This window comes from Macaca nemestrina, chromosome 5 (genome assembly GCF_043159975.1).
Source record: "Macaca nemestrina isolate mMacNem1 chromosome 5, mMacNem.hap1, whole genome shotgun sequence".
NCBI classification, from domain to species: domain Eukaryota; kingdom Metazoa; phylum Chordata; class Mammalia; order Primates; family Cercopithecidae; genus Macaca; species Macaca nemestrina.
Genome location: NC_092129.1, coordinates 101,782,319 through 101,804,104, shown reverse-complemented (window position 1 = coordinate 101,804,104; position 21,786 = coordinate 101,782,319). Strand labels below are relative to the sequence as shown.

The 21,786-nt window shown below is 37.3% G+C and overlaps 1 long non-coding RNA gene across 1 annotated transcript in view; it reads right to left on the bottom strand.

Moving 5' to 3' along the window:
* The window catches only part of LOC139363161 (uncharacterized), a 63,280-nt gene that overhangs the window by 20,642 nt on the left and 20,852 nt on the right, over positions 1 to 21,786 (bottom strand). Inside the window, exons 3-4 of the long non-coding RNA XR_011623094.1 lie at positions 20,500 to 20,578; positions 7,395 to 7,459 (exon numbers count right to left, since the gene is read on the bottom strand). This is a non-coding gene — a long non-coding RNA (uncharacterized lncRNA). The remainder of the gene's footprint in view (positions 1 to 7,394; positions 7,460 to 20,499; positions 20,579 to 21,786) is intronic.

Below are 21,786 nucleotides of genomic sequence, written 5' to 3'. Positions count from 1 at the left end.
TTTAATCAAGAATCCTAAACTGTTCAGCATTCCCATTTCTGAAAATCTATCTTTAGAAAACCAATTATCACATCAATGGCTGGTCTCTAGTCACTAAGGGAAGTCTAAGTATCTTCTGTTCATTTATGATAGAAATAATAATTGAATGCTGGCTGGCTCCCAAGAATGTTACCAGAACTCTCAGTGGAGAAAAGAAAGCTTAGTTTATTGCTAACCATGTTAGGATAGCACTATCTAAGGCTCACTAGCATCTCAAAGAGGAGACGGAGTTTCCCTCTGTCACCCAGGCTGGCGTATAGTGGCACGACATCAGCCCACTGCAATCTCCACCTCCTGGGTTCAAGCAATTCTCCTAACTTAGCCCACTGAGTAGCTGAGATTACAGGCGCCCGTCATGATGCCTGGCTAATTTTTGTATTTTTAGTAGAGATGGTGTTTTGCCGTGTTGGCCAGGCTGGTCTCAAACTCTGACCTCAAGTCATCCACCCACCTCAGCCTCCCAAAGTGCTGGGATTACAGGTGTGAGACACTGCGCCTGGCCAAAGTTGAAATCTTTATAAACTTTTTGAAGTCAGATTTAAGATGAAGCTTTCCACTTTGGGAGGCCGAGACGGGCGGATCACGAGGTCAGGAGATCGAGACCATCCTGGCTAACACGGTGAAACCCCGTCTCTACTAAAAATACAAAAAAAAAAAAACTAGCCGGGCGAGGTGGCGGGCGCCTGTCGTCCCAGCTACTCAGGAGGCTGAGGCAGGAGAATGGCGCAAACCCGGGAGGCGGAGCTTGCAGTGAGCTGAGATCCGGCCACTGCACTCCAGCCCGGGCTACAGAGCAAGACTCCGTCTCAAAAAAAAAAAAAAAAAAAAAGATGAAGCTTTCAGTGTGGGAGGTGGAGGTTTGTTAGTAGTGGATATGGATTATAATATGGGCTTGGTGGATAAAGCAAGGAGAGGATTTTGAACCAAGAGGTTCAAACTGACAATTTGCCAGTCTTCCAGAGGTTTCTTACTGGAGCTATCATCATAGGCCCTTGATTCAATACCTACCTCTTCCTCCCAATGGCTGACCTGATTTTCTACTGTACTGGGACCAGGTCATCACTAGGCATATGTTCTTTAAATATTTTTTTCTTCAACAGAAAGTCCTTAATTTCATCTATTCTTTCCTCTGCTCTTAGAGAAAAAATGCATTCCTCCTTTTAAAACCTTATCTATACTATAGTCTTATTGTTGTCCTCATAGCCATTCATCTATTACTTATCAATTTTTATCATTCATCTATTACTTATCAGATATCAAGTAATAGCCATTCATCTATTTTTTTTATCAGTTTTTCCTCACATGCTAACCATCTCACTTCTCACTGATTCCTTTCCCTTGGCCCTCAAACATAATTATGTGCCTTTAAACACAAAATAATATCTACTAGGTCTGTGGGCTTTTAGCCATGGTTTCCTGTTCTTTCTCTTCTGTATGGGTTTCTATCCCTTGCTTCCTTGACAACTCCTGACAGACCAGAAAAAAGCAGTCTCTCTTGACCCCCAAATCCCTCTGAACATATCATCCTCTCACTCCTCATTTCTTCTGTTCTCCACCAAGACCATAGAAAATATAGCAAATGCTGCTTGTCTCCACTTTCTCATTCCCATTTACTTTTCGTTTCATTGTAATCTAGCTGCCTTGGAAAGGCTACAAATGATTTTCTAAGTGCCAATTTCAAGGGATAGTTTAAATTCCTAATCTTTGTGACATTTGATACTGGTGATTACTCCCTTTTCATTGAAAAGCACATTTCTTTAGCTTCTGACATTACCCCCTCTTAGTTCTGACTTCTAAAATCTCTTTCTCTCTCAGATTGATTCTTCCTCCCACATCTGTTCTTTAACTGTTACTGTTGTTTGAACTTTTGTCCTTGTTTCCTTTTATCATACTATCTTGTCCCAGAGTAACTTCATCCCTAGGCATGACTTCCATTATCTTGTATCCGTGAATAATCCCCTAAATCTAAAGTTTCAAGCATGGCCCTCTCCTTAGTTTCTAACACTGAAAAACTCAGTTATCTTGGATCTAAAGTGTTATTTCCAAAATGAATTTATTATCTTTTTAATGAAAGCTCTTCCTTCTCTTCTATCCTTGGCTGTATTAAGGGAATCTTATCCATTTTGTCCAGTGTTTTCCCAGCTTCCCAGATGATAAGTACCACCCCAGCCCTTGTTATATAATCAGACTACCAGGCCTCTTGCCTGGAAAATCTGATGTGTTTGTCTGCAGTGGGAAGTCTGGGAAGCACTAATGGGACTGAGCATCATTCTTGTTCTCTCCATTTATGTCACTCCTCCCTCACCCATTTTGTTACTGGGATATGCCCATTGTTTTGTGTCTGTTGAGAAACTGTCAAACACACCATTCTTCTCCATCCCCACTGTTACTGCTTTAGTTTTGACCTTCATGAACAGTTTAGTGCCTTCAGTTTAATCCCCTATAATCCCATCCCCCACCAGCCTCTGGGATGCTTATCTTATATTTCTCCCTGGGTAGGAGCCTTCAAGGAATCCCTAGTTCATGAAGGGTGAAGTCCAAGTCTTTAGTCAAGTACCTCAATGGTTACTCTCTGCTTATTCTCCAAACCCAAACATCCTTATTTTCATTTCACTAAACGTCCATAAGTTCTTTATCAGCCATATTCACTCTCACCCATGTTTCCTCTTCCTGAAATACAATCCCTCATGCTAGCTTCTTTCTATTGTCAAAGCAGTTGTCCTTGAGACCCAATTCAAATACATTAAAACATGGTTATTTGGAATACAGTAAGTACACAGTGATTTTTGTCTGACAATTCCTCATGGAATTTCTTCATTAGTTTAATACTGGAGGCAACTTTTCATGCTCTTGCCAAGGGAGTGGTATTTCACTGAAGAAATATAGATAATTGTAGCTCAAATTTTAGCCTCAGATAGGTTTGAGGTCAATTCCCATTATTTCCATTCAATGACTCTATGATTTTGGGAAAGCTCTTTAAACTGCCTAAGCCTCAAGTTCTCATCTGTAAACATAGAGATGAAAATAGTGAGATTAAATATCATAGCGGAAGAAAGAAATGTGTTGAGCCCAGTTCCTGCCACAATTGGGGCTCCAGAATTTTCATATATGGTGATAATTTATAGCCCATATCAGAACTCTTTTGAGAATGAAAGAAGATGATATTAATAAGTTTTCCAGGAGACAGTTGTAAACCAAGACTGCCCCACGACAAAGGACACATGGTTACCTTATAAATAGAAGGGACTTTGGGTTCATACTTTGTTTGGAAGAGGGATGGTGGCTAAAGGGCTTCAAGTTGTGTTGGCACTTCTACTATTTTTACCTATACTTTATGTTTTGGGGTGGGGTTTGGGCGAACGAAAGACTCACTTTGTACCATTTTTCTTGGCATATGGTAGGTAGCACAATATCCTCAGTCTTTATAGTGATTGATCTAGGAACTTGCCTTGGCCATGCCTGTTTCTATTTTCACTTTAAGCCTATGCTTTGAGGTCCTGCCTCAGACTTTAGCCTTTCCACTCTCTTAGTCTCTCTGGGTTGGACATTGAGCTGCTGGCTTTTTTGTAGGGGATATCTGTTGTTCTTTGGGGACTGGAAATGAGGCCTCACCTACTCTGTCTTCTGGGGTGAGACATCTCGCTGAGGCTGTTTCTCAGTTTTTCAGTCTTCACTAAGCAAGGGAGGGTCCATTCTGCATGTCTGGCTGCTAGGGCTTCCTCTCACCTAGCAGGTAGATGTTCTGGGGTTAGTGACGAAGTGACTTAACCCCCTGCAATTTTCCATGGTATTCACAAATGATGGAAATTTGTCGCACTCTCCTGGAACTTTCTAATACCAGGGAGCATTCATGCCATCATTCATAGCCCAACATCACACCTATGCTGGCTCAATGGCTTACCAATTGTGGGAAGATAAATTGCAAGTCCTCAGCCTAGTCATTCTCAATCTTGTTTTGAGAGGGCAAGACATATAGGGGAAGTGGGAGGATCCTTGTTTCTCCCTCTCACTCCCTTACTCTGTATTAGGGAACCTCCTCACATGCTGTCACAAAGCCTTTTGCTTCCCCACAACCCATCCCCCATGTGATTTCAAGTAACTATGCCTTTTCTTTTTTTTTCTTTAAAAAGTTATTTTATCCCATGAACTATTCTCTTGGATGCCTTTTCTTGTCTGTCTCACTCACCAAACTCTAAGCTTCATGAAGGCAAAATGTATTTCTTATTTTTCTTTTCACTTCCAGAATGTGGCACAATGACTGGCATCTATGGATTCTCAAAAGATGTTTAAATGGATGACTAATTATTACATGCAGAAAGCTCCAAGGAATGTTATGCTTTTGGTCATACCTCAAAGCAGCACTCTGATGAGCTAAGCTCATATCCTGTAATCTAGGATACATCATTAGCATGATGAAAAGTCTAAGTTGACTTTGACCTTTATTTATTTTTGTCTCTAAGCCACTTTTGCTTCTGAGCTTCATATGGAGAGAAGTCCAGTTCAGCACACTTGCCAACCAGAGACTCTGTAAGAACAGCGTCAGGGCAGCCAGACCTTGAGGCTTCTCACCTGCCTTGAGAGGGAAGTCCTCCTGTAGCAAACGGCAGAGGCCCTTCTTTTCTGGTATGACCTGCAACTCTAGAGACTCAAGAGAATTCATGACACTGCCCAAGGAGATGACTGACACAGCTGGAGAGTGACTTGGGCTCAGCAAACCCACTTATGAAATGATATTTTGGCTTTTATTTGGAATGATCCTATTTTCATTACAATTGTTTGTCACATTGTCCATCACTGCAAATTACCAAGACTGGGTGCAAATCAGAAGTTTCATAAATACACGCTAAATGACCCATGCATATCTTGACCCTTGTTTTCCTTATACATATGCATATTTAGTGCATAAACACCATATGACACTCTATTTTCAATCATTCTTTATGTCTACTCACCCATGAAAAATGTATCCATTTTATATTGTTCTCCAGTTACCAAACTAGGTGCTAGAGAATTTCAGATTCATCGAGTGTAGTCACAGACCTCAGAGAACAAATAGTTCTGGTGGGAGGGGGCAGAGAAATGAACAGAATGAATAATGAAATAGAAATAATTGATTCCAGATGATGGAATCAAGGAGTTCAAGGCTGCCATGGGCCAAGATCGTACCCCTACACTCCAGCCTGGGCAACAGAGCAAGACCTTATCAAAAAAAAAAAAAAAAGAAAGAAAGAAAGAAAAGAAAAGAAAAGAAAAACAAAGGTCAAAAGATGTACCACAAAGCACATGAGAAGGATGGAGGAACCAATCCACTTGGAGGGTAAACGGTGGTGGTAGAGATATTAGGGAAGACTTACTGGCAAAAGGACACTGAACTGAAGCTTTCAAATGAACAGGAATTAGGAGGAGGGTGCTTGGAAAAGGGAAGAACATTTCAGGCAGGAGGACAGCATGAGAAAATCCATAGGAAAAGCACGGCATTGTGTTTAAAGGAATAGGAAGTGATTGAGCATTGCTAGAGCCTCTTGTTCCAGCTAGAGAAGGGAAGGGGTAAAGCTAAGGAGCAGGGCAGGGTCAGACACAGTCCTCTCTGTGTTGAGGAGTCCTTTAAGAATGACTTTCCGTTTTGCAAAGAATGGTTTGCAAAAATGGAGCACTGTATCTGAGAGGAGAGGGATGGAATAGGGAAACACAAGCTTGCTTAGATAAAGAGGTGAAAGGAGAGTGACAGCTGATTCCTAGATGTCCAGTCCTGGTGACAGGTTAACTGGTGTGAGAGTGAAATAGCACAATGGTTAAAAGCATGACCTCTGGAACCAGGCAGCTCGAATTCAAATCTCAGCTTTGCCACTGCTAACTGTCTGCCTTTGGGAAGGTTACTTAACTTCTGTGCCATTGTTTCTTCATAGGATGGTGATAATAATAATATGTACTTCTTTTTTTTTTTTTTTGAGATGGAGTCTCGCTCTGTCACCCAGGCTGGAGTGCAGTGGCACGATCTCAGCTCACTGCAAGCTCCGCCTCCCGGGTTTACGCCATTCTCCTGCCTCAGCCTCCCACGTAGCTGGGACTACAGGCGCCGCCACCTCGCCCGGCTAGTTTTTTGTGTTTTTGTAGAGACGGGGTTTCACCGTGTTAGCCAGGATGGTCTCGATCTCCTGACCTCGTGATCCGCCCAAAGTGCTGGGATTACAGGCTTGAGCCACCGCGCCCGGCCATAATAATAATATGTACTTCTTAAGATTGCTGTGAGGATCCAATGAGTAAATATGTGGAAACTGCGTTGAATCATGCCTGATACATAGAAAGTACTATAGAATTATTTACCACTTCTATTACAGGAGATGTTCTTTGAAAGGGGAAGAAGTTGAATTCAGTTTTAGATATGTTAATATTGAGAATCTGCGTGACAATATTCAGTAGGTATTTGGTTGGATATGTTCATCCAGAGTTCCAGGGAAAGGTCTTGACTAGAGATGTAGATATTTTGTTAATTCTAGCATATAAATAAGTCTGATTAAAATCATGAGAGTGGATATAATTCCTCAGGGAACAAGAGGAGAGTGAGGAGAGTAGGCCAAGGGTGGAACAGAGAGTTCTCCAAGATTCCTTACTATCCCTTGGGAATATTTGGAAATGGGTAGACATCATAATCATTAAGAAAGCCTGCTTCTCACCTCCTGCTTTAAATGTTATTTTTCTTTCTAGAACAATTAGTGATCTTACAGTGGCTATTTACAAACCTGAATTTTGTTATTGGAAGGATTTCAATAAGAGAAACTAGCAGATAAAGAAAATGCAATTTTGAAATAAATGATATAGGTAGAGTTGGAGAAGCAATCCTAGCAGGTTAACCAGGAAGTGAGAAAGCCAGCTCTTGAAAATGAAGAAGCAGAAACTCAGGGGGAATGACAATAAAGGGACTAGAATCACTCTAGGAGGCCCCTGCTGGCTGTGGGGAGAGGTCAGAACCATGAGTGAAGTCAGGAAAGTTTGAAGTGCAACTGGAGTCAGTGGGGAGACTCAGGTTAACAACACAACACTACGGTGACTAGGTTTTCTCAACCAAGGCTGGGACACAGTATGACACAGGGCAAATGTTTAAAATCACGACTGCGGTCAAAATCTAGGAAAGATGCTGGCCATTCCCTTCCTGGAATATGCAGTGCCTTGAACTACCTTCAGGTATTCTGAAAAAAGGCAAAGCTACCATAGGTGGCATGTTACAGACAAGTTATAAGCAGGAGACCAGGGAAAGAAGTGACAGGTGGGAGAAGCTGGCATTTCAGTTGTGTTTAACAATAAGCAAGTGAGTTGACTTGGGGCTGCATCTAATCTTCCCTCCCTAGAGCCCTTACCTTCAGTGGTCCAGTGGCATGTCCTGGGGTCCTTATCTCTTCAGGAGTAATTTTGAGCAGTGGAACTGGAGAGAGAGCACAAATTTATTTTTCTTATAAACAGAAATTCTCGCTGTGTGCTGTCAATATAGCTCTTTTACTAAGCACTAAATCCACCAGGAAAACATTAGTTCAAGCTTGAATTCCAATATGATAGCTTGGAAAAAAATGGGGATGGGTAACTCAGGCCCCAAATAAAACAGACCAAACTCTAAGCAGCCCTAGTGATTATGTGTGTATTTACATCTATGCTTCTGAGGAGGTAAGTAATCCATACACTTCCTGCAGCTGGCGACTTCATGTTATAGCATTAGGAAAAGAAATAGCATTTTGCTATGGGGCAGTTATAAAATAAAATGAACTCTTCTTCCTCCACAAATGTTCTACTGTTGGCCAATCAGTCCCATCTCTCTCTCTCTCTCTCTCTCTTTCACACACACACACACACACACACACACTCACAATTGCAGTCACTTAAATTTTAAAGTCTTTTTGAATGGGAAAGTGAGTAACTCAAGTACTTTTTATCAAGTTTTCTGCCATTAAAATGCTTGAAGCTAGCAAAGGTGAAGGGAAGAGATGACTCAAATCATCCAGGGCTTCGTTAAGCTATAGCTTGCTGAGGACGGTTTCTTTTGGGTCTACCTTCACCAAAGAAATGCCAGTTTCTTTTTCGCCAACATATCTAAAGAAACCAATAGTAACCTTTGATGTGTCTCCCTGGGCTCTTGAACAAGCATTTAATTGAGAGCTTCTTAATTGGTAAATGTTCAGATCTGAGTATGTCACCTGGGCCACTGAGGCCTCCATGCCTTGGTAGCACAATTCTTTGCAAATAAACAAAACTTTGAGTTCCTGGAGAAAAATGCAGCTTACACAGCACTTAGGAACACTCAAAAGGCCTCTGTTCTCTCTCCATACTAATGTGGTTTCACAAGAAGACCAAGATTATTTTATTGCCCCAGGATGCCAGGAAATTTTCATTTGGCTTCCTCAGATCTTTGGGATAAAAGTGGGACAGTAAGGAAAAGAATTCCCTTTGCTGTCTTAGATTTCTGTTCTCCAAGAAAATATGTTTTTTAAGATCAGATATTCTCGTTTATTTTTAGCTTTGGTAACTGTATTATTTTACATCCCCCAGTTTCATTTCTTTTTTCAATGGAATATCTCCCCCTCTACTCTTCCTGTTTTGGATCATTTCATGGGATTCTACTTTTGGCTAAAATACAGGTAGTATCTTTCACACATCATAGGCTTATTGACTTCATGTTCCCTCAACTTAATGGAAATGAAGAACCCAAGTATTTCCTACTTAGAAGCTATAATGACAACTAAAAACTAACAAAATAAATATACTTTCTAGTACACCCTTAAACAGTACATACTAGAAGTTTGTGAGGTGTGAGCTGTAAGAATAAGGTTGAATTTGTCCACTGGATAGCTTATAAACAAGTGCTTCTCTGACCACCCTTCATAACGTTGCACTCTCCCTGCCTCCGTCACCTTTCCTCTTCTTAAATTTCCTCAGAGCATGCAACACTTAACATAGTATTTGCTTATTTATTTCTCTGTCTCTAACCACTAGAATGGAATTTACATAAAATTAAGGGTTGGATTTTATTTCTGCTGTATTTCTGGCACTCATGAACTATATGACAAATGAATGAATTTGTGTTTTTGAAGAAACTAAATGCTGACTTTAAACCTTAAACCAGTTTCAAAAACTCTATTATTCCATTTCTTAAGCCCTCATCTTAAATAATTCTGGCTCGGATTTGTAATAAAATATTTAATCAATTCTAGAAGCAATGAGAAAGAAGAAACAAACCTGTAACCTTACTCTTATTACTGAAGGGAGGGAAAGGAATCTCTTTCTCCCTCTTTCACAGAGAGCTCTAGTGTTCAGATTCTCACACACATGGACTAGGTTCTCTGTATTTTCATATCCTGGCACCGGCTGCTTAGCTTTGTTTCCCAAGTTTTCTTGTAATTCTGCAAGAATATCTGGCTTGAGAAATTTATCTATTAAATGGTCTTCCAAAATATATCAACATTTGGCAAAAAACAGGAAAGAAAAAATATAACTTGCCACTTTGAATTCATTTGGGAAGGAAATGGGGTGTAAATAATAAATCACAATAAAATTAACATATATGTACATGTTTCATATATATGTTAATTATATATAAGTTCACTAAATGTTTATATATAAATATATAATTATAAATATATATGTAAATTCACACCCATTTTTCTCCTAGGTTATTCAGTATTTCTTTTTCTCTTCAACTATTCTTCAAATGCTCAAATGAAAGATTTACCTGCATACTGAATAAACATGTTCTATATGGGATATGCATAATAAATCTTATTAAAAAGAAAATTTATGCTAACTTGATTTCCTCCTGATTACTCTCAAAGCTTTTCTATATGCGTTTTACCATAAATTTAATAAACTGCTTTCTTGACTTTGAAAGTTTGCTCCTCAAATATTTGAATTTTATTAGTTCTTCATTATGTGCTAGGCAGCTCCATACAGATTGTGTAACTTGATGTTCACAACTAACTTGTGAGGTAGACACAACACAGAATCTGGGATTCTGAAATTTGGAGAGATTAAGTTACATACCCAAAGTCACACACAGAACAAGACACAGATCTAGGATTCAAATCCAGGTCATCCTGGCTTTAAATCCTATGCCTCTTCCTCCTGTATGTTACACCTAGCATCTGACTTCCTATATAATCACACATTTGTTTGTCATCCTATTGAGGCCTGGGGAAGTGCCAGATGACTAGAAAACCCAGATTAGTTAAGACAGCGCTGACCTAGAAGAGAAGTTATTCTTTGTAGAGTTTGGTTTTCTTACGTGTAGAATGAACATGGAGGATTTTAAGGCCTCTTTCAGTCCTAATATTCTACAGTGAAACAATGGTCTTAATTGGAGTCAATTAAAATAAAAATATGATTTTAAAATGTTAAGTGGTTCGGTGTTAGAAATCAAATTCCAGATTTACATTATTCAAAAAGGAGAAATATGTAAAAACAATAATTATTAAAAAGTGTTCATATAAACTATAGTTATAAATTTAAATCTGGATTAAATTTTTAAAATTTTATTCATATAAAGTTGGGACAGTAACAACCGTAAAATGCTTTATTTAAAAAAAAAAGTCTGACTAGATTCTCCTGATTTTTACCATTTCCTGAAAGAAACAGAGAGACTCCCAGGCCTGGCTTTAGAAACCAACACAGTTTCTTCCAAGAAGGGGCAAGTCATGCCTGATGTGATACATTCTGAAATGCAAGCACTGCTCTGGAATCTGGAGGGCTGCACATGAAGTCTGCACGGCCACCTCCTGGTATCCATTTTGTTCTCTAAGGTTTGACAAACAAATGCCCCTCCCCCAACTCCTGACACTTTCAAACTGGTGAAGAGGGCATTGTGTCTTATTTAAAAAGAAAAGGACTGTTCCAACACCTTCCTGATAATTAATCTATGGTAAAATGTAGGTTTAATACCACAGTTTCATTTTCATGTTGAGGCTAATGTTCTTTGACCTGAAGTTTTGCCTTTCCCTTTGAATGGTCTCGATTATTTTTAATGTCCTTTGACTGCCCTGCTGTTCTATAAATCACATTGGTGCTTTCTTTCTTTTAATCGTGCTTATATATACTACAATATTTTCCACTAAATATAGACATATTCCTTATAGCTTCTTAAAGTACTAACAACCTCTTAAAGCACTAGTAACCCAATACAAACATCTAATAGAATTATAGTAATCCAAGTTAAAAAAAAAGTTAAAACTTTTTTTGAATTCATTTTCTTTGAGAATGTTACTATTTTTGTCCAGTGGAGGTTTCATTTTTGAGGAGGATGGTGGAAGAAAAATCTCAACAGACTTTTAGCATAAACATACCTTTAAAGAGACAACATATAGTATAAGAAATGAGAAAAACAGGAGATCCATTTTATTGGCAAGATACATAAATTAGTGTCTGGATTTGCCAAGATAGCACTGACATTGTGAAATCTGACATTCAGAATGGCTAAGATTACACACTACTCATATGTTATTTAAAGACGATCCTTGCTTTCAAAAAGCATCACCCCAAATCATACTTTCCATCCAGAAATTCTTCTACCTAAACATTCCAGAGACTTTAAAATGGAAATAGTCTCCATAATGCAATATTTGTAGGGGCAGGGTGAGGCCAAAATCTCAGGGGAAAAATGTACTTTAGCATCTTTATCAAAGTAAGTAAGACTTCAGAAGGAAAATCCCCATGCATTTGTTGTTAAAATCAGTTCATACTCATCTAAATATTTTAATGAAATAATCTTAAGTCAGGATGAAGCATTTATTTTATCATTTGAAGAATTAAATCCAGAATAAAAGTCAGAGCCTTTCACTGAACAGGTGAACAAAGTATACCTGAGACAAATAATCCCATCTACTGAATACAGCCTACACTTTCTAATGTAGTTAGTAAAGTAAAATTATGTACAAAAAATACAAAATACAATAGTCAGCAAGTTAAATCTTTTAATAATGGTTTCATTTTAAAATTACAGTAAATGGAGAAGTCCTTTACACAAATGTCCCAGTGAGTTCACACACACGCACGCATAAACACACACACACCCTTTCCAACCCTGCCAGATTTACCTATGGTTTAGGAGGGTAAGATTTTCATCAGGTTATAGAATTAAGCCTAACCTTACCTTCTCATGTTAAGTATTTGTTCTGACATATGTTTTTTTTTCTTCCAACCTTGTTAGATTTTTTTATTCCATTTTTATAGGACAGCTTTGACTCTGCACTAAACCATGCCACTAACACGTTACTTAATCTAACTGGCACATTGTAAAATTTTACACATGCGCTCATCCAGATAATTACACAATTAATTTTCACTTAGTTCAGCTGAAACAGGGATAATGAAATTTCCACTGGTGTACTGTTACGTCCAGGGGCCAAGGGTCAGTTTCCTGTTTGGATAAGGGTGAGTTTAAAGAGGATTTCTGACAGTCTCCTTACTTCAACTGGTTCTAAAAACATTGCAATGGAATTTCAATTTACAGCTAAATTCAATGAAAGGAGCAGATGTTGGGAGTGTGCCACCACCCTGCGAGAGCTGCCTTCCACACAGGTGCTCACAGGGAGCCATCAGCTCCGGCTTTAAAGACATGTCCCTTCTACCTTCCATTCTGTAGTGAAAAAGTGGATGACAGACACTTGGAATTCATTTTTCCCTTAAGGTTTAGACTCTGCTGAGCCACAATGCAATATTAGAGCAAAGTTTTCAGTTCTCACTGCTTTAATTCTAAAGGAAAACAGTAGAATCCTAATGACTAATTTGTTTCCAGGATACTGAAATCATATTATTGTGAAATTTCTTAGTACAAAAGAGGCCCAAGGTCTAGGTTTTCCTGATGGTAAAAGTGGGGAAATTTAAGTGTAAATCTTTATTTTTCCTTGATAGTCTGTTTGCTTGTTTTGCCATAATTTCAAGGTTTAATTGTCATCCTTAGGACTGAGTATTTTATAAACATCAGTGAAACATGTCCAACATGGAAAATATGGATGTGTTAGCAAATCCATTTTCTTTCCTTAAAATATTATTTTCACTGAAGAATCAGACATACTGCTATAAATTTACATGTTACTGAAAGAGGAACTGGGTTCTAACATGAATCAACTTTATGTTAAATCACCATGTGTGTAAAGTATTCATTGTCTGGTGGGTGACAAAAATGCCTCACTACATCACATCTGTTAATTAATAAAGTCTTGGTGAATACACTGTTTTGGTGTCAATTCCTGTCTAGGTTAACATTAAGGGTGAAGAATTGCTTTTATAGCTGAATCCAAATGCCTCGAACATTGCCATGTAAAGAAAGGGTATTAGATGTTTACCTGTATGGCTAACAATGAAAATTACTAAAAAGAATACTAGAAAGTACAATATGTTACTATTAATAGCCAAACATTTTTGTTTTTTTCTAACTGCATTGATAAATGGATATGTTAAAACTCAAGAAATAGAGGTTTTAGATGGTAGTAGTATACTGTATTAATTCCATATTCTCCAATAAAATATGAAATAAGTGAACTTTATTCTAAAATAAGTGAATTTTACATATATCTAAAATAGTTTAGGAGAAACGGCCAATGCATCCAGGTAAAGTACACATTTCTCTTCCTCTTTTTATGCAAGTTAGTTAGCGGAACTCTGCCCTTCATCCTAAACACCAAGCATGCTTTTGCCTTTAGTTCTTTGTGCTGGTTATTTTCTTTGCCTGGAATCCTCATGTTCCCAATAGCTACAAGATAAACTTTCTCACTTTTTCCAAGTGTTTGCTTAAATCTCCCTATACCATGAAGTCTACTCTGACTTGAAATTGCAATTCACACTGCTTTACTCCCTTACTGGGCACTAACTCTACCAGACCCCCTTACTCTGATCTGCTTTTCTTTCTTCATAGCACTTACCTCATTTGAATATACTGTACAATTGATATATTTATGATATGCCCATTGTTTATTGTCCTCCAAAGAAATGTAAACTCCAAGATGCAGGGATTTTTGTTTTGCTCACTGTCAGATCCCAAGAACCCATAATGGTTCTTGGTGTGTACTTGGTGAACATGTATTGAATGATTAGATAAAAGAATAAGCTCTGTAAAGCTAGGTGTTATTTCTCATTTACTCTTTGCTGCAATCAAAGAAACTAACACAGTCTCTAACAGATATGAGAGGTCCACTTTTTATTATGGAGTGAGTGAATACATAACCAAATGTAGTCATTTTGCTTTTATATGCTGGAGATGCTGAATATTCTGGGAAGTCTGGATACTTTTAGATCAATGAGTGATCATCTCAAGAGCATAAAAAGTAGTAGGAAACAACCTTTCCATCTGCAGGTAACTCTGGGTTAACAGAACATGCAAATCTGCTTTGCTCTTGATTTATTCCCTATCTTGAGCCAGTCACTAAATTTGCTTTGAGTTCACAGTTTTTCACTCTGTTATTCATGCACACGTTCTGAAGCATCAATTGCATCTTTAATATGTTTTAATGCTATGGCAGATTCTAAGGATCAGAAGACTACTTTTCTGGCTTTTGGGCCAGACTTGGGGGTGGCAATTTAATATAAATTATTACACATAAATAATATACTTTTATACTTTTTAGAAAAATGCCACAATGCTTTGGTTGTGTTTAGTGGATGTAAGAAAAGAGTTAATTCATTTCTGGAAATATCAAGATTGCAAACCTGTATTCCTTTTCAGGGAGATAATAGCTTTTGACCTGAGTAATCTTGAAGCATCCGTTAGATTTGTGTGATGCTTATGCTGCTGATGAACAAGTCATAGCATGGGCATAAGAAGTGGTCATTGAAGGAGCAGCTGTTGAAGGATGGGGTACTCTAGTAACTTTTCATTTGGGGATAGGGAAGGAATTCTTATATCTTTTCTAGCTAGATAGAACACAAACATGTCACGGGTCACATTTATAAATAAAATTAAGAACATGTTTCTTGTGAGCTCTTTCTAATCTGTCATGTTGTTTTCACTGAACTCTAGTTCTATAACATCAATTTGAAGTAAAGCTAAAGAAGAAATGGATTATTTTGATGCTGGTGCTCCACCTCTCACTGTCATCCCATGCTTGAATGGTTTGCATTTTATTGCAATGCCACCTGTCTAGAAAAGCTCAGGTCAACCTTGAGCTTAGCTAGCTCCATGATGAGGAAGTACAGAGTCCAATAAAACTCAGTCCCCCATTAGACCACGATTCTTAGCACTTCTGTTATAACTACTAACACTTCTCTCCCTCTACCAGCTACCTCGCATAAGATACTTGTCTATTGAGTTCATTTTTTTCTTCCATTGGCAAGCTAAGCTTTTTTTTTTTTAACAAAAGAAACCTTATTTAAAAATATTTTTACACAGCTTTTTAAGGAAAAGCTCTTTAGTTAACTGTGTGTAGAAATGAAAAAATTTAATACATAATATTAGTATAACAGACCTCTAAATATTAAATACATTGGCAAAATAAAATGGACTTAAAATGCAAATGAATCTTAATGCTCTGCTATTCTCTGTAAGAATATTTACTTTCTGTTTTTCTTATTCTTTATAGTTGAGAATGACAATACACCTTTATGTATTGTCTGGACCCCAATTTATAATGGATCCTCTTGGCAAGATCTGTTCAGAATATTTTTAACTGCTTGATACCCTAATCAATTAGTACCTTGAGCATCAGTTTTCCCCTTCTTCAGTCCCTAAATTCACTGAATTTTCTGAGATCACACATTCAATTCTCATTGACATTCTGTACCATTAGCCAAGGTCTTCAGGAAATTTAGATGAGGGCGAAAACATCACATATAAATGAACAGTGTTTTAGGTCTCTGTTCTTTATATATCACTGAAAACTAGGTGATGGATTTGCAATCCCCATGGCCTTTATCTGTCAGTTCTTAATAGAATCACTACATTGCTTCCATATGTTCAGTTATTACACTTCCTCTGTTTCATTTTGGCCCACCTCCATGCTCTGTGATTATCTAGTCACTTTCCAGTGGAATGTTGGGAGCCTCACTGAAACTTGCCGTGTTGTGAATTAAGTCCTTCTTTGTTTGGGATTGTATCAGCTCTACTAGTAAAAATCACTCTGCTAAATAAATACATATCTCCAATTATTCTCTTTTTATTTTTTTGTCTTCATAACACAAAAACATTTGTCCATTTCAAATGAGATAATCAGTTTTTCTATTTTTAAGTTGCCCACTGTCTGGATATCATCATAGGCATCAAGTACACATGGGATTCTCAAAGTCTCTTCCTCCTTTTAGTAGATTTAATAGTGTCTGCCTCCAATTAATGTCCACCTGAAACCTCAGAACATGACTGTACTTGGAAAAAGGGTTATTGCCAATGTAATTAGTTAGGGATCAAGATGAGATAATACTGGATTAAGGTAGGCCCTAAGTCCAACGAGAGTGTCCTTATAAGAGACAAAAAAAAAAAAAAAAAAAAAGGATACAGAGAGGCACAGAGAAAAAGGTAGTCTAGATATGGAAGCAAGATTAGAACAATGCATATACAACAAGGAACTCTAACAATTGCCTACAACACCAAAAACTAGAGAAGAAATACAAGATGATTTCTCCTTCAGAGTGTCCAGAAAAACCAACTCTTCTGACACGTTGATTTCAGATTTCTCCAGAACTGTGAGAGAATAGGTTTATGTTGTTTTAAACCAGCCACTTTGTGGTAATTTGTTACAGACATTACAAGAAACTTCCTCTATCTGTTTTGTCTGTATCTGATCAACCCACTCTGTCCTTCTCACTTTGTTTCAATTCTGCTCAGACTGCCTTGGAATATTGTTCTTATATCTGAAAACATATTTTATTTATTTTATTTTTCTGAGACAGGGTCTTACTCTCTTGCCTAGGTTGGAGTACAGTGGTACAACCACGGCTCACTGCAGCCAGGACCTCCCAGGCCCAAGCAATCCTCCCACCTCAGCCTCCTAAGCAGCTGGAACTACAGGTGCATGTCACCATGTCCAGCTAATTTTTTAAATTTTTTGTAGAGATAGGGTCTCCCTATGTTGCTCAGGTTGGTCTTGAACTCCTGAACCAAGCATCCTCCCTCCTCAGCCTTTCAAAGTGCTGGGATTACAGGCATGAGCCACCATGTCCAGCCCTGAAACCATATTTCAAAAGATGGACAAAGCAGTCCATCTTGGAAAGGGTGAGGAGTCTGGATATGTGAGTAGGTTAAAGGAAAAATGAGAGTGACCTGTATGTTTTTTTGAAAAATCATTGCAGCGTGGGCCAGGTGCAGTGGTTTATGGCTGTAATCCCAGCACTTTGAGAAGCCTAGGTGGGCAGATAGCTTGAGCTCAGGAGTTTGAGACCAGCCTGGGCAACATGGTGAAACACTGCCTCTACAAAAAATACCATCAAATTAGCTGGACGTAGAGGTGTGTGCCTACAGGCCCAGCTACTGGAGAAGCTGAAGTGGGAGGATCAGCTTGGGCCTGGGTGGTGGAGGCTGCAGTGAGCCGTGATTGCACCAATGAACTCCAACCTGAGTGATAGAGACAGACCTGTCTCAAAAAATAATAAATAAATAAATAAATAAAAATCATTGATGTATAAAAGCAGAAATTGCAATCTCATGATAAAATTTAGGTAATATGTATTGAAACAATTTGCAAACAAGAAAACAACACGTAAAGTTTGGTTATGGTTATTATTTAACCAGACCTAGATATTAGGGCCTAAGTATTTTTAAAAAATATCATTAGAGGGATTTTTTTTAAAATAAAACTTTTTATTAGTAAAATAAATTATAAATTTTCACAAGAAATCATGAATCATAAAATAGTCTTCGTGGAACCACTTAAATAGAAATGAGATGGCCACTGGCCAGATAGCCAGATTATCTGTAAATGGCTCAGGCATAAACTAGCTGAGTGATCTTGGGCAAGTGATCTAACTTCTCTGAACCTGTGTCCTAATATGGAAAAAATATACAAATAGTCATCTAGTGTGGTTGCTGTCAGGATATAAAAACACTTCCTGAGCTAGAAAGCATTTTTACTCTAAATTTAAATGATTTTGCATGATGTCACTTCTTGACGTCTTCTGGGAAGTTATATCACTACCCACCACCTGCCTTTCTTGCTAGAGAACGCAGAGGAGTTCCTAGCAATCCTTGTGGGGTCTTTAGTAATACTTCAGTAGCTGGCTATACTGAACAGAGCAACTTTATTTCATGGTCCTTCATGTGACCACTGTGGATAGTTGATTCTGTAGACACCACGATCGGTATTTTTGTCTATTTCTGGACAAGGTTACTACTATAAGTTAGAATTTTTCTTTCATTAATTCATTAATTGGCTTTTGCGTTTCTGTTTTTTTCATGGTTTAAAAATGATAAATCAATCCAACATTATTATTCTTATCACTTTACCATTTTTGTTCAATTTGTTGTCTAGGTTTAAAAAGGCTGTTGTTTCTAGGGTTCTTACGAAATATGTTTATTTATTTGGGTTTTTGAATATTCTTCATTTGGTCTGGCTTTTAATAAATAGACACTTGAAAGTCAGGATGCTCTATACTTTTTTCTATATTATTCCAAATTAGTGTGTTTTTTTCCTGTTTTTTCAAAAATTGTAATTAATGCTAAACAAAATACGATTATTTATTTATTCTTCATTAAGTTATAAAAATTGGAGGAGATAAATCAACTTTACACATGTTTAAGTTTATAGATTTTTAAACTTGGAATTGCTAAATGGCCAGACTTCCTTTTATTTTAAATATTTAACTAATTCTATCAATTCAACTTCTTGAATAGAAATTTCCAGTAAGAGGCTCCTGAAGACTTAATCATAATTAACCTCAGAGGGACCAGTTTGCCCACTCTTTAGGAATAGAAACTTTGTAATGCCCTTTTCTATCACTCTTCTACAAAAAGGAGGCCTTTCACATTTTAAATATTGGTTTTTGCTGCTTCTACACATGGCAAATTAATTTGGCTTTTATAATGAGGTGGAATGTTTCAAATCTAAATTAACACCTTTGGCTTTACTTTGTGAGAAGACCTACTCATTACTCTCTAGTAACTTAATGGCTGTTCTATTCTATGAACCAAAATAGTTTAATGTAATCTGACATTTATGACTTCCACATAATATCAACTGCTGAAGTTTGAAAAAAGGTTTCTATTCAGAAAAATCTCAAACTAATAAGCATGCACCCAATATTAAAATCGGGTCAGAGATCCTTTTCTCTTTCATTACATATAATTTATGCCACTTGAATGTAGTTTAATAAGGTCATAAAAATGCCAGTTGTGGTATCTCATAATACTTTTTATAAACTGGTTTTACAGTCTCTCCTTTGTTCTAAAGTTCAAAGTGACAATTGCAACGCACAGGTTGCTTAGGGATGCTTGAAGTTTCTTTTGGAAAAATTGAATGGTGAATATGTAAATTATACATCCATGTATATGATCCACAGCATTACTGAAAATGTATATAGTATCTACTTATAGGCCAAAAATATGCTATTTACTTATGAAACTTTTCTAAAAATGTAAAACTGTCTTTCAAAATCTTGGTAACTACTAAAAGACATTCTTTTTTTCCAGGTGCATTCAACTTGATGCTTTTTAATTAAAGAAAAAAAAGGAATTTAAGTAAAGGCCAGTTTTATATTATTCCTCTGACCCTACCCTCTTATTGAGATGAAATTAAAACCTCCCAACACTTACTCCTCACTTGGTCAATGTCAAACAATACTCTGAGGTGCTCTTACAATAGAGGCATTGTCAGCTTTCCATGACTTCATTCACTCTCTGACCACTGCCTTCCTTCCTGGATGAAGTAAATACGGCTTTGTGAGCACTTCCCTTAAGTCATTTCAGAGGAGATAAATTAAATAATGGTTGCAATGTAATATTGTGATAGTGCTAAAATATTTCCTTCAAGTTTCAACTTTGAGCACAAGTTTCCAATAATATATAATTTTTCATTTGTTAGCTCAAACCTTTGGTTTTATTAAATTCTACAGCTGTACTCACTATATATGCATTTGGTGACCAACTTTGATATATTATAATAGTGCAGAGCTAAGACTTTTATATAAGAATAGAAAAAGTTTCAAAAATCACTACTGAATCAAACACGGATATTTAATACAATTTGCTTAAACACCAGTTGAGCAAAAGCTTGAGCAAGTGTTTCAGTTTTTGTGCCAACATTGAAATTGGTCTTCCCACAGCTTGCTTCATCTTTCTGAAATCTTTCATAGATTTATTTTTATTATCAGTTAAAAGAATTATGTATAAAGACCACTATAAAATGTTACTAGTTAGTGTTCAACCACTTTATAGAAGTTTCAGTTAAATTGATAATTGGTGACTATGGACATATTCCTTAGAAATGATTTTCTCATTACATTGCTTTTCTCAGGGAGAAAAACACAAGGGTTTCAGTCAGAGGAATTGGGTTCAGGTCTTGTACTTACTAGTTATGTGATCTTGGACATGCTATTAAGCTCTGGGTTTTTACCTCCCCATCTGTGAAGTGGGAATAATGACAGGAATCTGTAAGATCAAAATCAAAACAAGATATAATGAAAACTAGAACACATATTATAGAAACAATGCATAACCATTATCATTATTATTAGAGGAAAATATGAGGTTGGTGCAATAAAACTTTTAATGGCAAAAACCGCGATTACTTTTGTACCAATCTACCTAATACATAACAACATATGAAGCAGTGAGTGTGATTCACTCCTGTTTTCTGCAGGATTCAATAAAGATTCCGCCTTCTCAAGTCAGACAGTGTTGCTTATTGAATATATCAATGCTAGCATCCAGGAAGGGGTCACTCTGGCACATGTGGGGCCTAGGAGCAAAAGTGATTGGAGGGAATTATCATGAAATTACCAGGATTTGGGGCCAACAGGACAGGAAGCTTGACTTTGAGAAGAGGAGCTAGCAACCAGGGAACACTGGTTCCGGGGCAGGGTCAGGACTACAAACAGCACATTAAGACTATGTGGATTTAGGACAAGAACCAATATTTTCATTGGTCCAGGTATGCTAAATACAATCGTTTCATCCACCCTCAGTTGTATGTCCTTGAGTCTGGATTTAAGACACAGTCCTGATTTCCCAGCAGTACTGGCATTGAATTTATGCAGAAACATACTCTCCCTAACTTCATATAAACTTTTGGTTAGAAAAGACCTTTAGGTTTACAGCAGTCAGCTAGTATCCCTGTAAGGAGTGCAGAAAGAAACCTAGTAAATTTTCAGGGGAAAACACACTTTGAGTTATTAGATGAAACCAATACCTATAGTTATGTGAAATATATAATGTCTATTAAATACAAACCATTTGTGCTTACAAATGCTGTAGTTGAATGGTAGTTTCACTTGATCCTTCAGAAACAATTTTATATCATTTCAGATACGGCTTTTTCTTGAAGCCATCGTGGTAGTCAATGTTTTACTTTTTATTCCCATTCTCCCCTTCAGAGATGCTAGGTTCAGAAGTTATCACAGAGGCGGAAGGTCCATTATCAAGACCTAACTGAAGCAATGTTGTCAGAGGCCCCATATTATTTTGTACCTTTCTGAAAAATTGAAGCATTCACAACACCTAGAGAGAAAAAGTCATTAGGTGTGTATGGTGAAGGTTGACTAGGAGGAATTACTGTGGGTGTGATTGTAATAAATCTAAATTTATGGTCCAGCCATGTTGTTGCAAACTTACTTTGTTTCAGAAGAACTTAACAAGAA